Source organism: Terrapene carolina, unplaced genomic scaffold, assembly GCF_002925995.2.
Source record: "Terrapene carolina triunguis isolate 2854851 unplaced genomic scaffold, T_m_triunguis-2.0 Scaffold139, whole genome shotgun sequence".
Lineage (NCBI taxonomy): Eukaryota > Metazoa > Chordata > Testudines > Emydidae > Terrapene > Terrapene triunguis.
Genome location: NW_020664490.1, coordinates 13983861 through 13998659, shown reverse-complemented (window position 1 = coordinate 13998659; position 14799 = coordinate 13983861). Strand labels below are relative to the sequence as shown.

The 14799-nt window shown below is 42.4% G+C and overlaps 1 long non-coding RNA gene across 1 annotated transcript in view; it reads right to left on the bottom strand.

The window, feature by feature from the left end:
* Window positions 1-14799, bottom strand: part of LOC112119337 — a 31469-nt gene that overhangs the window by 2917 nt on the left and 13753 nt on the right. Inside the window, exon 3 of the long non-coding RNA XR_002909109.1 lies at window positions 505-679. This is a non-coding gene — a long non-coding RNA (uncharacterized LOC112119337). The remainder of the gene's footprint in view (window positions 1-504; window positions 680-14799) is intronic.

The window sequence follows — 14799 nt, the reverse complement described above, 5'->3', positions numbered from 1 at the left end:
GAAGAGGACTGCCCTGCAGGGCGCTCTGGTTCTCCGCTCCGCCGCCCCCTACAGGGCAGCCGGAACAACAACAAGGGGAAAAAAAAAAAAAGCGGCCGTGCCGCCCTAGGATTGGGCAGAATGCCGCCTCCAACAATCTGCCGCCCCAAGCACCAGCTTGCTCAGCTGGTTCCTGGAGCCGGCCCTGACTCCACTTCAAATATGGCTGAGGTAGACACGTTTTTCATAAGGATGTGTTTGGTCTAAAGCCACTGAGCTTTTTAAATTCAGGAATAGAGATTCAGAGCATCCTTCCCTCTATCCCCACCCCTCCCTGTTTCCTTCATTATCAAGAATACCCTTTGGATTAGAAGATCACAGAACTATAGCATACACTTTAAAAGAAACCTCAAGGAAAAAGTGGGGAGGGGAGATCCCTAGAAGTAAAGAAACACATGGCAAATAACCAAAGCTTTTCAGTGAAAAGGCCTATTTACTGTTCAGGGAAGAATCCCCCTTTTTTACCTTGTTTTCCAATGGACAGAAGTCCTCATATTCCACAAAGCCTATGGGAAACAGTGTCTAGGAGGACAGAAAGCTCAGGTTCCCATCATGAGCTTTAACCACATAATAGAAAGCTGAAAATATAACTTCTGGAACCAAATGCCACCACGGGACGATCATCTCCCCCAGCCTGCATCTGCCAGAAACACAGAAAGATTCACAAATGCTCCAAGGCAAATGGCATCCCCATCTCAACATTTTAATGTGTTTTTATACTTGGGTCTATTTAAAGAGGTTTTTTTAAGAAAACAAAATGAAGCCATCATTTACTGTACAAAAAGCACTTTGAGAAGCATTTAATAGGAATATATTGTCTTACTGTAGGCTCTTTTCAAAAGCAAAGATATTTCTAAGTACAGCTGGGGGGAAAAATTAACCTTCTTCTATGAGGAAATTTTTTGAAATATTGACAATTTCGGGTCGTCTCTATTTTTAAAGCATTTCTAGAACTAACTTCAGAGACTGTTTGCGTCCTCATTTATGGTTAAATGTTTAAATCACAGTACAAATCATGGAAATATTTTTACTGGTAAATGTTAGTAAGTCAGTCTTGCATTGATTGAGGTACATAGGACAGAAGAGAACACTGAAACTGCTTAAAAAGACTAGTAATAATTTTGTGGCTGAGTGTGGGTTTGAAGAGGAGAAGCAGTTCTCGTAAGAAGTACCAGATAGATGGCATTGAGGGCCCCAGTTCAGTAAAGCACTTAAGCATGTGTTTAAAATCCATCCCTGTTCAACAAACCGCTTATTCTTGTACTCAGCTTTAAGCATATACTTAAGTCTCCCAAAAGGCTAAGCTGGGTTTATGACTGCTTTGCATCACTGAATGGCATAAAGCAGACGGTGCAAGCCAGTGAATTTGGGCATTATCATTAGAAGCTTATATAAAAGCACACATTGGAAACTGAAGTTAATTAGAGCTTTCCAAATAAACTATATCTTGACATTTTTTAATGCATATGGACTGCAGCATATTTTAGTACAGTACTGTGAAAAACCAGATGGCACGACAATAAGATCACCCGTCAAGTAGGGGAAAATCAACAATAGGTGCTGTTAGCAATACACAATTCTTATACATCTACAAAGACCAAGTACTTTTACAGTATCTCAACAAGGTTAATTGTCATTGGTTCTGAAGTGTTAAAAATTCTAAGAGCTTTGCTCAAAAAGAAATGATTAATGCACATGTCAGGGAATTTTCTTAATATGTAGGTACGGCATTAGTCATCTATTCTGATTCACAATGAAACCTATGGGGCACGGTGGGAAGTATTTACCATGCTAGATGTTGAATTTAGTCTGACATGTAGACTTTTAAAGGGTAATTATTTGAAGTTTCCTGTATGAAGGAACAAAGGCACAAGGCCCACGAAACTAGAAATGGTTGCATAGAAGTAAGCAACTGACAAAGCAACTTCTTAACGGAGCCCCTTGTCGCTCCAATAAAGAAGGCCTGATATCGGCTTTGCTTTCCCATTTCTTTGTATCACCTTAAGACTATTAGGAATGCCAAGTCTGGCTTTCCCTGTTTTGCTGGAGGTTTCCTTGGGAGGACCCGGAGGTGGGTTGCTCAACCATTAGCTGAAAAGAATGAGATTTTGAATCTTTGACTAAAGTGTTTTTCTCCCAGCTGTTACTGGAGTGAGATGGATATTAACAGAAAACACAGCACAGAGACGCATGTATGGCTGCAAGAGAATGACATGATGCTATGAGTGGAGTTCAACTTAGGCCTTATCTATACATAAAAGTTGTACTGTTTTAACTATATCAGTATAATGCAAATGGCACAGCCTCCCTAGTGTGAATGCAAGTATACCAGTATAAAAGTGCTTAAACTGGTATAGTTTACTCCTGTATGGGAAGGGGCATAAGCTATATCAGTATAAGGCACCTGTATACAAATATAATGGTGTCTACACTATAACTACATTGGTTAAACAAAAATCACACTCCAAAATAGTTATGCTGGTACAAAAACAATGTGTAGACCAGGCCTTACTCTCTGTCGTCCTTTATGCCTTTCCATTTATTTATGTTTTCTCTCTTGATGACGGATCCAGCTCGTTCTGATACCATGACCTGTGGGATAGCCAAGAGCAAGGAACCCAGAAGGGAATGTATGGTTGCCACAGAGCTAAATGTTTGATACAAGGTGGGATATAGAAGAGTGAAGCACAGCTTTCAAATACAGTGAAAAATCACAACAATATCGCTTAAGGCCCAGAGGCAGCCAAGTACATACCTACATGCTTCACTTTATAGCCAATTCAGTACAGATGCTATTCTAAACACTGCCTCCTCCTCACATACCATGAAGCATGAATACAGGTGCTGGGCTCACTGCTCATCCACCTAATTTCCAGCTCAGAATGCTATTAAATCTTCTGCCTCCCGACTGTCATTACATTTGCCCTCACACAGTCAAAATGTTATCTGAAAATGCACACTGGCTTTTACTTCGTTAACTTGTGACATCATTCTTCAGCTGTTCAGACTGCCAGATAAGGACGTCATCGGGTAACAAATTAATAAAATGTCCTTATTAACAAAATAAACCGAGAAATCCTAAAAACGTGCACATCGCCACATTACCAGCTGTTGCTGTGACAGAAGTCAAAAAAGAGTAAATGCAATATGAGGAGGGAAGATTTACAAAACCACAGATAGATTGAAAGGTATCCTTCCTGGGTAATATAAAGAAATTGATATACTAGTTAATTTTGGAATTCCTTAAGAGCGTAAATAAATTATACAATGAATTCTTAGGCTTCTAAGAAACAATTGACAAAGTTCTATAGTGAAAGTCAATGTCTAGAGGGCAAAGTTTTGGAGTTTGGAAAGTTAGTTGAAGAGCAGGAAATAAAGCAATCATTGAATTATTTTGAAGCTAAAAAGTTATTCAGAAGATACCCAAGAGAATACTATTCAGGGCTAAAAGCTATATTCACTTATGTTCCCATTGACTTCATATCTGAGATCAGAGTTTGGCCTTTCCTATTTATGTACACAATCTAGAACCAATAATTTAAAGTAGGATTAAAGATGACGTTATACTACAACAGTAAATACCAAGGAACAACAGTTAAATAGCAATTACTTATGTCACTTGATTGCTTGATTGAAAAGATGGAAGATGCAGTTCATCAGAGATACGAGTTCTGGATCGAGGCACAAAAAACTCCCGAACAAAAAACAAACAAAAAACCTAGGCTTATTCACTAAATGGAAACGTACTGCTGCCTTTTAGTGATCAGAAAATGCTGTAAATTATGAATTATTGTGAAAAAAATCCGCAAAGCTTTTAGACCCAATTTGCAGCTGTAGTGAAGAAGGCAAACAGGATGCTGGTTTATGCTGCTAGCAGAGGAGAGTGTAAATCAAAGGAAGTGACATTGCTATATACAAAAACAACAAGGAGTCCAGTGGCACACGCCATGCATCTGAAGAAGTGGGGTTTTTTTACCCACGAAAGCTTATGCCCAAATAAATTTGTTAGCCTTTAAGGTGACACCGGACTCCTCGTTGTTTTTGTGGATACAGATTAACATGGCTACCCCTCTGATAATTGCTATATACAGCTGCTACTCTTTAGCTCTGCCTTACTTCACTACTGGTCTATTGTGTATCATTTGTTCAGTGGAATTACACCAAAAATGAATTTGGCTCAGTGTCCCTAGAGTCCAGAATGGGCAAAATATGCGAAGTTCTCAAAAATGTTAGTTATGAGGTTCAGGATGTTCAGTTTATTCTTGCATATAAATACTTAAGATTTCATTGTGTATTTTTATTATTATGAAATGGATCCAAGTACAAGTGAAATCCTCACTGTTTCAGAGAGCAAAAGCCAATAGGACATAGCTGTATATCTAGGGTCTTATTTGGCGGTATCTGAGCACCACCCAAAATTCTGACGTGAACATATAACATGTATCCTTTTTCTTCCAGTTGTCACAGGCTGGGTATTTATTTTTGGGTGGCGTTATTGTGGGAAAGTAAGGATGAAGAAATGGATTTTGTAGTCTGCTCTGAAAGTGCTGTTGTTTGTAATCAAATTGATCTCTTCCAGGAGGGAGTTCCAGATTCAGGGGCGGTTGCTCTGTTTCCAGCCCACATCTTACACTGGAAGCTGGCAGTTTCATTGCTCCAGAGGAGAGTAGCCATCGTATCATACCATAACTATGGAGAGTGAACAGCCTGTCCCTCGGGTAACTTGGCCCACTCCCGTGTGAGGCATTAAAGTTGGAGATCAAAATCTTGAATTCGACCTGGATTTTCCTGGGGAGCCAGTGAAGAAAACAGAGAATTGAGCGGATGGGCCCTCAAAGGCGTGTGTTGCTGAGCATATGGTTGATTATGTTCTGAACCAAATTTAGCTTCAGATACTATCTGCAGCACAGATAGCAAGGCCTATAGTTAAGATTGCCTGACAATTCCCATTAGCGGCTTATAACCATTTAGACTGAAATTTTCCATGTCTGGTGTCTGACTCAGGTATATATAAAAGTTACAGTTAAAGCAATTCTGACATTTCCAAGAATGAGGTTAGAGGAAAATATGTTGTTTTGTATGTAAAAGAAAATCATAACTGTTTCATAGAGACCCTCTAGAACCTCTGTGCTACGGAGTAGCAACTTTAAATTTGGCAAGGGGTTGCTCTAGTGTCAGGGATGTGCCTTTTGCCAAAATCTGCCTAAATTTGTAGAGACTTCTTAGAGTTTGGCAGGTAAAATTTCTGAAGTCTGTCCTCACTGAGCAGGTTCAAGCATCTCACAACTCCTAGCACTGACCAGACTGTGCATGCACCATCCCCACAGAGCAAATGGGTATGTTGCCTCCAACCCGGCCCCGCAGGGACTGAGAGCTTTTCCTGCAATTGCTCCTTCTGTCCGCCAGGGGCTGAAGTGATGTCCGGAAGCAGAACTGAGAGCAGGGAGCTTGCCTCTTCTGTGCTCTCAGTGGTCCTTCTGCTGGCACCCAGGCTGTGAGGATGAGAAGGAGAAGCAGCCTGTCTCCAATGCAGAGAGGTGAGGAAAGGGGGTGGAGGGACAAGGGCATAGGAGCCAGTGGAAGGGATGGGGGAAGAAGGGGAAAAGAAGATGGGGAGGGGAGAGGGGCAAAGACAGGGGCAGGAAGTGGGACAGGGGTACAGGCAGGAGTCAGGAGGACAGGAGGAGAGTGGGAGGAGCAGGGTAGGAGTTGGGATATGAACCGAAGCGGACAAAGAGAAACCGTGGGGGACAGGGCAGAAGGGTCTGTAGCCACTAGAGAACACTCCCATCCAGACCTTGGACTTTAACACTTTCATGCTGAATTTCTGCACTGTTATACTGTCTAACAAATAACTGTGGAAAGCCTCTGGCAAAGTGTGTCTCCACCCCTCTACAGTAGCTGGGCCACAGAGAAAACAGCCTTCTACCACTACCAATGACATTGTTAGCTTAAGTGCTAGAGGACTGTGCTGTGGATCTACGGATCCCAACACTGCCAAGGATTGATGTGAGGGACCATTGGTGGTTCCATGATAAAATTTTAATCGTTGTCCCATTTTTAAAGTTTAAAACCAGGAAATTTCATTCTGTGCAGTGAATTAGGCTGGGTTCCTGTGGCAAACACAGTGTGTGATCATAGGAGTGAAAGCTGATTCGTAAAGCATACTGAATTAAAGTAGTGCCTAGAGGCCATAACCAGTTGTCTGCCATGGTGCTGGGTCCTACCTTTCTGTTTTTCCCCAGCAAATCAAGGTTCTTATCCTGGAATCACACCATGTTAATTTCACCCCAGTCGAGCCTCCACTATCATCCCCACCTCAGCCGGTGCTGGAGCTATCAGCTGTATTGCTGGCTTGCTCATTTTTGAACAGTCTATAATGACCAGGTTAGAGCTGAAGGGTTTGGGCAAACTTGGACGCCATTTTCTCCTCCCATTTACAAGGCAGCCCAGAGCCTTCAGTGTGAGAGACCCTCTAATAATACACTGACCTCTCCTGGCCAGGGCAGTGCTCCATGTCTACGTCGGAGCCTGTGCATGTGTCTGAGTGTGTGTTTGTGTAAATGTGCACGTACGTGGGCTTGAGCCTGTTTGTATCATGGAACCTGTGCCTGGATCTGCCCGTGTGACCTTGATTTTCCCCTTGGGTCCATCTTCCCAAGCACTGGAGGGTTTCATGCCGAAGTTTCACTCTGCCAAGTGGGCAGCATATTGGATGGATGCACCCTTAGCTCTTCCCCAAGTGCCTCCAGGAACTGCTGTAGAAGCAGTACCTTCCCTCTTACCCCCATGGTGTGGGCATCCACCATTTCCATCCATTCACCCACACTCAGGGGTGCTGGAACAATTGGTATAGTGTGGGGGCTGAGAGCCATTTAACCAAACTGTAAACCCTCTATATGATGGAAACCACTTCAAGCCAGGGGGCACGGCAGCACCCCCAGCACCTCTAGTTCCAGCACCTATGCCCACACTGTTCTTATCTGTGCCACTAACTGAGAACAGGTGATCGGGAGGGAGTGGGAGGCACTGATCAGCAGGGCTGCCGATGGTTGGGAGGCGCTGGGAGCGGGGGGGGAGGGGTTGGCGTGGGGCTGCTGACATATTACTCTGTCTCTTTGGCAATGTACGTTGGTAAATTCTGGCTCCTTCTCAGGCTCAAGTTGGCCACCCCTGCTTTATAATAACCTTTCTCTAGCTCATGTAGACACTTTGCCACTGTTGTACTGTCTCACTCTAGTCTCTTCCCTCTGAGAGAAGCAGGTTAGGTCTGGGCCCGTGATTTCTCACTCATGTAGTCTTGTCCTGAAAAGTGTTTTAGAATTTATGCAGATATGGATTGAGTGAATTTACATAATTTAAACCCACACCTTTAAATCCTAGTCTAGGCAAAGCCTGACTGCAATTAGCAAGAAACTCACTGTTTAAGACAATTTGTTGGAACATCTTTACAACAGAAGCCTGGTCGGCCAAAGTTTCAGATCCACTGGTTTTATTCTTATAATGTAGCTTATATATACAGAAATAGATACACACAGACATCTTTACATCACTGAATATTCATTTTGCTAGCCTACTGTGACAGATGTGAGACCGGGGAGTTCCAAAGACTACACTGAAAATGTGCCACATAAGTGTAGACTTTTGGGACAATAAGTGTTAAGTGGATTTCCTAGAGAATACACAGAGGGAGATTAATGCAAATTCTCCAACTCTAGTTATACAAAACCCCAGCCTTTTGAAGCTATGCCCTGCGGAGATGGTCTTTGCCACTGGATTACCTGTTCCCAGAGACTGGAGATCAAAATCCCAAGCTATATAAAGAAATGATGGAACTGCCCAGCTTGTTGTTCTGGTTCTGAATCTGAGACAGTTATGAACTTGTATCTCCAGGGAAAACTCAGCTGTGGGTTTTGACAGACTGACACCTACCAGAGCCTGAGGTTGGAATTGGGGGTGATCTCTGGTAAGGTTATTGGCATGCATGTAGTTTATTTTGTTGTTTTAATATGTTTTCTCTGTAGTGCTTTCACCTTAAGAATAAATGTGCTTGCTTATAAAGAACTGTGTGGTAACTTGCAACTGCTGACAATTACACTGTTTGTAATCTTTGCAGAGAAAGCAAAGTGCAGATGCTGGCCTGTTTAGGCAGTCTGGCTTGCTGGGAATATTACAATGTAAGGCAGAGAACTGTGCAGCCTGGAAAAACCCCTCAGGAGGGAGAGAGATGCAGATCTTTGCACAAGAGAGGTGATGGCTGGGAGCTGGAAACCTTTAAGTGGGTGCCTTTGGTGAACCATGGAGGGGTAATAAAGTGCAGTTGCCCAGAAACTGTGACACTTATCATTTGAAAAGTTTGGATTGTTTTTCATCTTTTATCAGCCATCATAGGTTTTACGCGGTTAGTCAGTTAAAAAATATGTATCTGAAATAGCCGACTAGATCAGCATTTGTGAAAGAATTTTAGTGCTTGTAGATGTGAGAGAGTAATAGCACTGGTTTGACTCATACATTGTAGGAGTAGTTGCTCAGATCTGCCAGTTCATCACAACCCTTTTAACAAGCTGAATTGTATTAACACGTAGGACTTCAGTTTTAGCTAGCATTTGTTAAGAGAATATTTTCCTCCTGGGTGAAAACAGCATCTTCAGCAAGTACTTAAGCTGAATCATATTCTCAGAATTCTCATATTAATATACATTATTACATAGTTTATACATATGACAATGTTGCATTTAAAAAAGAAGCATTTGGATAATGGCTCTAGTACAGCGATTCAGCAATAATCCAAATCCAAAAAAGTATCTTATCCTGTTCTTTTGCATTTGGCTGGATTGTATTTACGTGATGGTTTCTCTGCTTCCTGTGTCTATTTAGGTCATTAAGATAACGCTTGCAGTACTAGTGTACCAAGGCATGATCCTGTGTAATGTGAAAAGATTCTGGATGTCAGAAACTTTTTATATGAAACATGATCAAAAGTGTTCACTACAGCCTGAGTACAACACAAGATTCCTGAAACTCACCACTCCTTTTGTAATGACTAATGCTGAGTTATTGGGGCCTCTTTCCCACCTGGCATTCCCGGTGCAGAGCTGGCCTTATTCTGGCCCTTTCTTCTGTAATTTTCTTGTGTTATTTTACTAGTGACAGAAGTTAAATGGATAGGATGATAATTGTATGCAGTGTTGCTGCAGCCAGGGATATTGGAGAGACAAGGTGGGAGACAGGCTTCTTCTAAGAGGTCTGTGTAGCTCGAAAGGTTGTCTCTCTCACTAACAGAAGTCGGTCCAATAAAAGATATTACCTCACTCACCTTGTCTCTCTAGTGCACTGGTACTGACACAGCTACAACTACACTGCATAGTATAGCTCCATGACTTTTTGGAATAATTATCAGTGTTATTGCAAGTCTGTTAGCAAATTTTAATAATAATGTAGTGTATAATGCATGCAGTACTATCTAGACCAACTGTTTATGTACACTTTTCCCAAGTATTTCCTTATCTGTTCCTCAGTGACTATTATTTCTGCAGTTTACTATATTACTTCTTTGCTTTCTAAATGTACAAATGTCTTTTTTTTTTATTTTTCTTTCATTTTTGGAAAAAAGTTATTGAGAAGGTTGTAGCAGGGTGGTTCTAGGTTTGTCTCTAACTATGACTTCCTGGATCCCTATCAATCCGGTTTCAGATATGAAAATAGTGGGCTTGGGGAAGCCGGCTAGAATCAAGAAAGTTGGTTCAATGGGTTGAAGAGCCCAGACTGAGAAGAACTGAGAGTTTATTCAGATTATGGTATGAAGTACTCGACTACTGAATGTGATAAATGGTGGCAGAATCTGGCTCATAGTAAATGCATAGATACTGTATTTGCCAGATTAGCTTGTAAACCATTCATTTATTTCACAAAAAAATGTGCTATGGGACCAGTTTGAACTCAGCTGAACCATAAACAGCCTTCTCCAGCATTACCTTGATTTTGTCAAATTGATAACATCTGCTGGAAAAGGGTATTGGAGGTGATACAGTGAGTTGTTCTGCAAAAATTCACATTCATCAATTGCAAGTGATACAATTTCTTCTAGTATTTCCCTTTCAAATTAAACACACTTGTCAGACAGATTTCCAGCATAGTGTGCTGTGAATTAGCAGCAAAATTACCATGAACATAAAGAAGATACTGTCAGGTCAAATTTAGCCCTAAATTTTGGTTTTGTAAAAATAAGATTTTGTAACCACTAAAACCAATAGGAATATTTATGACTTTTTAAAATTCCAGTGGAAACAGTTTTTAAACAACAATAAAAACATTCCCCCTGCAGTGTTCGCAACTCAAACTACAGCTTTGTGCTAGTGCACTGGAAGGAGAAAATGAAACAAACTGAAAACTGACTTAAAAAAAGCAAACTTGGCTAGTCAATTTCCACGGTTTAAAGTAAGAGAAATGGGGAAAAAATGAAATAAAAATAAATAGTGAAGCGAAAATTTAATATTTGACAGTTCTTTCATTCTGTATTATTAGCTTAGGCCCAGATCCTGCATTGTGGACTGCTGCATCCATGTGATGTCACTACAGTGATACCCCAGAGACGTCTAGGAGAGGCAGTGTGGCCTAGTGCATAGAGCACAGGATTTTTTTTTTTTTTATTAAACATTTTTTGTCAGAAAATGCCAATACATAAAAACAGGAAACATATTGTTTTTTGTCAAAACCAGAGACAGAGAAAACCACCCCAGAATAACCAATAGCCCAGTGGTTAGGCGGGTACTCACATGGTATGTGGGAGACTTGAGTTCAGAGCAGAGACCCTAGATCTCCCACATCCCAGGTGAGTGCCCTAACCAGCAGGCTTTTCGGGGTGGCGGTTTCGCTCTCTCTTTCTCTTGAGCTTCTGAGAACGAGGCTGTGTTTGTATGTGCTGTGTGCACTAGCTGGGTTTCTGTTAGACTTTGGTTTGGTTGTTACTTGCTGTTTCTTTGGTTTAGGGGTGCTGTTGATTTCTCTGCCCCTTTTCCTTGGCGGGAGATTCTCCATGGGTCCATTTCAGATGGGTTTAGCATTTTGATCCACAAGCCTGGGGTTCAGTGTGTGCCTGCTGACTCCTGCACTGTGGAGGTTGTGTTGCTGAGTGTAGGTAAGGTTATTGGTGGCTGTACTAATGTAAAAGCTGCCTCTTGCCTCTGCAAATCTATAGTGATTTTCCTGGCCCAGGAGCAGTTTGTGAACTGTTTGGTAATGGAGGAATTCTGGGTCAAGGAGTCTTTTGTTCAAGTTTTCCCCTTATTTAATCCTGCTACTAAAGTATTTTTTTCCAATGTGTGGTCTCCCGCCCCTCCTCCCCCCCCCCCCGTCTTCCTTCACAATGGGGCACTAGTGTCTGATCTCTGCCCTTATGGGAAGGTAGTTTCTGCCGTTAGGATGATTCTGTTAGGCTGCAAGAACCCAAACGTGGGGCATATTATGTCATTCCAGTGCCAGGTTTATGTGGTTCTAAGTAATCCTGAACAGCCCTTGAACTTGGTTTTAAAGCACCACATAGCTGGGGTGGATTGTACAGTGTTTGCTGACTCTGAAAAATGGAATATTTCCTGTGTGGTGACCCTGGTCATTTGAGGGGATGCTGCCCATGCACTTCTGACTCAGACAACCCCGGTAAGAATGTGGGACCCCAGATAGTGGGGAGGAGGCTGGGACATCAAGGGACATGCAGGTGACAGAGCCTGCATCTGCACTGCCAGACTCTATCGCCCCCCATTCCGTTGCCATATGTGTAGGGCCCTACCAAATTCACAGTCCATTTTGGTATATTTCATGATCATAGGATTTTAAAAAACTTAAATTTCCTGGTTTTCGATATTTAAATCTGAAATTTCATGGTGTTGTAACTGTGGGGGTCCCAACCCAAAGGGGGCTGTGGGGGGGTCGCAAGGCTATTGTAGGGGGGTTGCAGTATTGCCACCCTTACCTCTGTGCTGCTGCTGGCGGTGGCACTGCCTTCAGAGATGGTCTCCCAGCCAGCAGCTACAGAGCTTCCTGCAGCCGGGAGATGTTCACTGAGGTAGGTCTGACCTGGCCCCTTGAGCAACCCCTGTGACTTACAGAATTGGAGACCTATTTCCCTTCTTTGCTCTGATTATAAGATTTTATCCAGCACCTTACCTTAGCCAACTAGCTGAAGGACTGTCTGGACGCTCTCATATACTCTGATCAAACATATTGTATTTCTAATCACTGTATTTTTGCTAATTTGTTTTTAATTCATGATGTTTTTACCATTAGCAAACTTTGTACTCTGGATGTGGGGCTTGTTTCAATGGACCAGGGGAAGGCCTTTGATAGTGTTAACCATAGTTATCTTTTTAAAATGTTAGAAGCTTTTGGGATTAGGCCATTGTTCTCTTATACTTCTTCACTGTACCATAATGTTTGGTTTCATAGAGATTAAAGGGGTTTTAGCTGCTGCTTCCCAGTTCTCAGAGGCATTCGTCGGGGTGTCCTCTGTCTGGGATGCTGTATGCTCTTAGTTTGGATCCATTCCTGCATGTCCCTCAAAGCCTTTCTGTGTAAGGGGTGCTGGATGCTTTCCTGGTTCATCTGTCAGCCTATGCTGATGATATCTCAGTTTTTATCACGTCTGACAATGACATATAGGCACTTGGTGCTTGTTTTCAAGGGTATGAACATCTTCTGCCTGCATTAACTGGGCTAAGAGCAATTCAATCTTACTGGGCTCTGGGCAGTGTAGTGGTCCCCCTTTGTTGCCCCAATTATTGCATTGGGATTAAGGTATTTGGGGGTCTTTATTGAATCTGGACAATATACTTTAAGGAACTGGGAAGGGGCTGAGGAGAAGGTGCAAGGCCGCCTACAGAAACAAGGTGGCACAGAAACAAAGCAGAAGTTAAAAAGTTTAATCAATTTTTTTGAAAATTGTGAGATAATTATCCTAAGATGTTTAAAATTAAACCTCAATTAAGCGCCAAGAAATTTTATAAAACCTCTGCAAAATGGTGCCCCTTTCCATGATGCTTGTTGTATGATCACATTTCTAACAAGCACAATGATTAAATACATTGTTCCTCTTCCCTAGTACTGTAGATGGGATAGTTGCACAGAGTGTAACAAGTGCCTGGTACAGCCCTAGAGCTCAACTGCAAATGGTCTAGTTTAGGTGTCATGCAATCTTCCCTGACCAAGTCCTTGGCGCTCACTTAACATCAGAGCTGTCAGCAACCAGGGAGCTTCATTGTGCTGTTTGCCAGGGAGTCCTTCTATTCTCAAAAAAAACTAAAATAAACTCCCCTAAAAAAAAAAAATCCCTCTCAGTAGAACACAATAATACAAAAAGGATGGGGCACGACTCAAGTATTTCTTTAAACACTAACAATCACTCGTGTATGTATTAATACAGATAGAATCAGGTCTGAGTGGACGTTTTTGTACTGACAACCTACTAATCACCTGGGAGAATAGAAGGCACTCCCTTTCCCTTCTGAGACACAGTCCTCTATGTAATTGATGATTATTTTAAAGTTTGAAACCACTGTTCCTGTTCAGAAACTGAGCTGGGTCTTACATTATATTTTGAAGAAATCGAACAAAATTTCTCTAAGGGTTCAATTAGGTCAGAAATACCACAGGGATATTTTTCTTGTAACAGTCTTATACATTTAAGTCACCTAGCCATTTGCAATAAAAGCAGGCAGGCAAGAGGGACAGCAACAATATATATTTGCATCACGTCCATGCCCACGAATATAAATAAGCACCCAAAGATAGTTGTGAGAGATTCCCTCTGCTAAAAAAACTTTTTTTTTTTAAAAGTTACCACTCGTTGTGCCGTGCTTTGATGTTGCTGCAATTAGATGAAGGAGGTCAGGGGCTCATTGATTTAGTCAGTAAGGTGGCAACCTTTCGCCTCTGGTCTGTTCAGCGATTCCTGTACTCTGACTCCTCCTCGCCTGGACGTCCCTTGCCTTCTCTCTTCTTTTTGCTGGGGGGATGGGCTTTGACTCTCACCTATTTTTGTTGGCACCTGGTTGATTACAGAACCTAGATTTGCCTCCATTCTATAATGGTCCTTTTAACAACTGGTGACTTTTGCATAGTGTGTGGCCTGACCAGGTGTTTACCAGTTTATGGCTCTTGGAAGAGCCCCTGTTTTTTAACCCAGTTTTCCCCCACCAAAGCTTTCTTCTCCAGGAGCCTGTTTTCTGCCTTTCCTGAGGCTGAGTTGACCAAGCTGTCCCAGTTGATTGTTCCTAGTCGGTCAAGCTGGAAGTTGGTGACAGCTCTTGCTGCTCACACTAAAATCTGGTCTCTGCGTTTCCTAACTAAAGTCCTCCCTGAATTCCAGGTGGCACACCCTCAGCAGACTCCTCAATATTTGCATGGATTGTACTTCCACGGGGGGAATCTTGTGTTCCCCTCCCTAGTTGTCTCCCCTGCCCTGGATAAGATCCTGGTGCAAGCAGGCAGATTGTTGCCATGGAAGGGTTTGGTGAATGTTCCTTTTGCAACCATGACCAAAAAGCAGCTCCGTGGTCTGTGTGTCAAGGTGTGGCATTAAGCTACCCTCTCTGATCTGCCTGATACAGCCTGGAGGATGCAGCAGCTTTTCAGCAGGACTGTTTTGTCCCAAGCCCCTGTTTGTTCTCGGAGCGAGATATAGCGCTCACATTCAACTGGTTTCCTGCCAGACAGGGCCGGCTCCAGGGTTTTTGCCACCCCAAGCGGCGCAAAAAAAAAAAAAAAAAA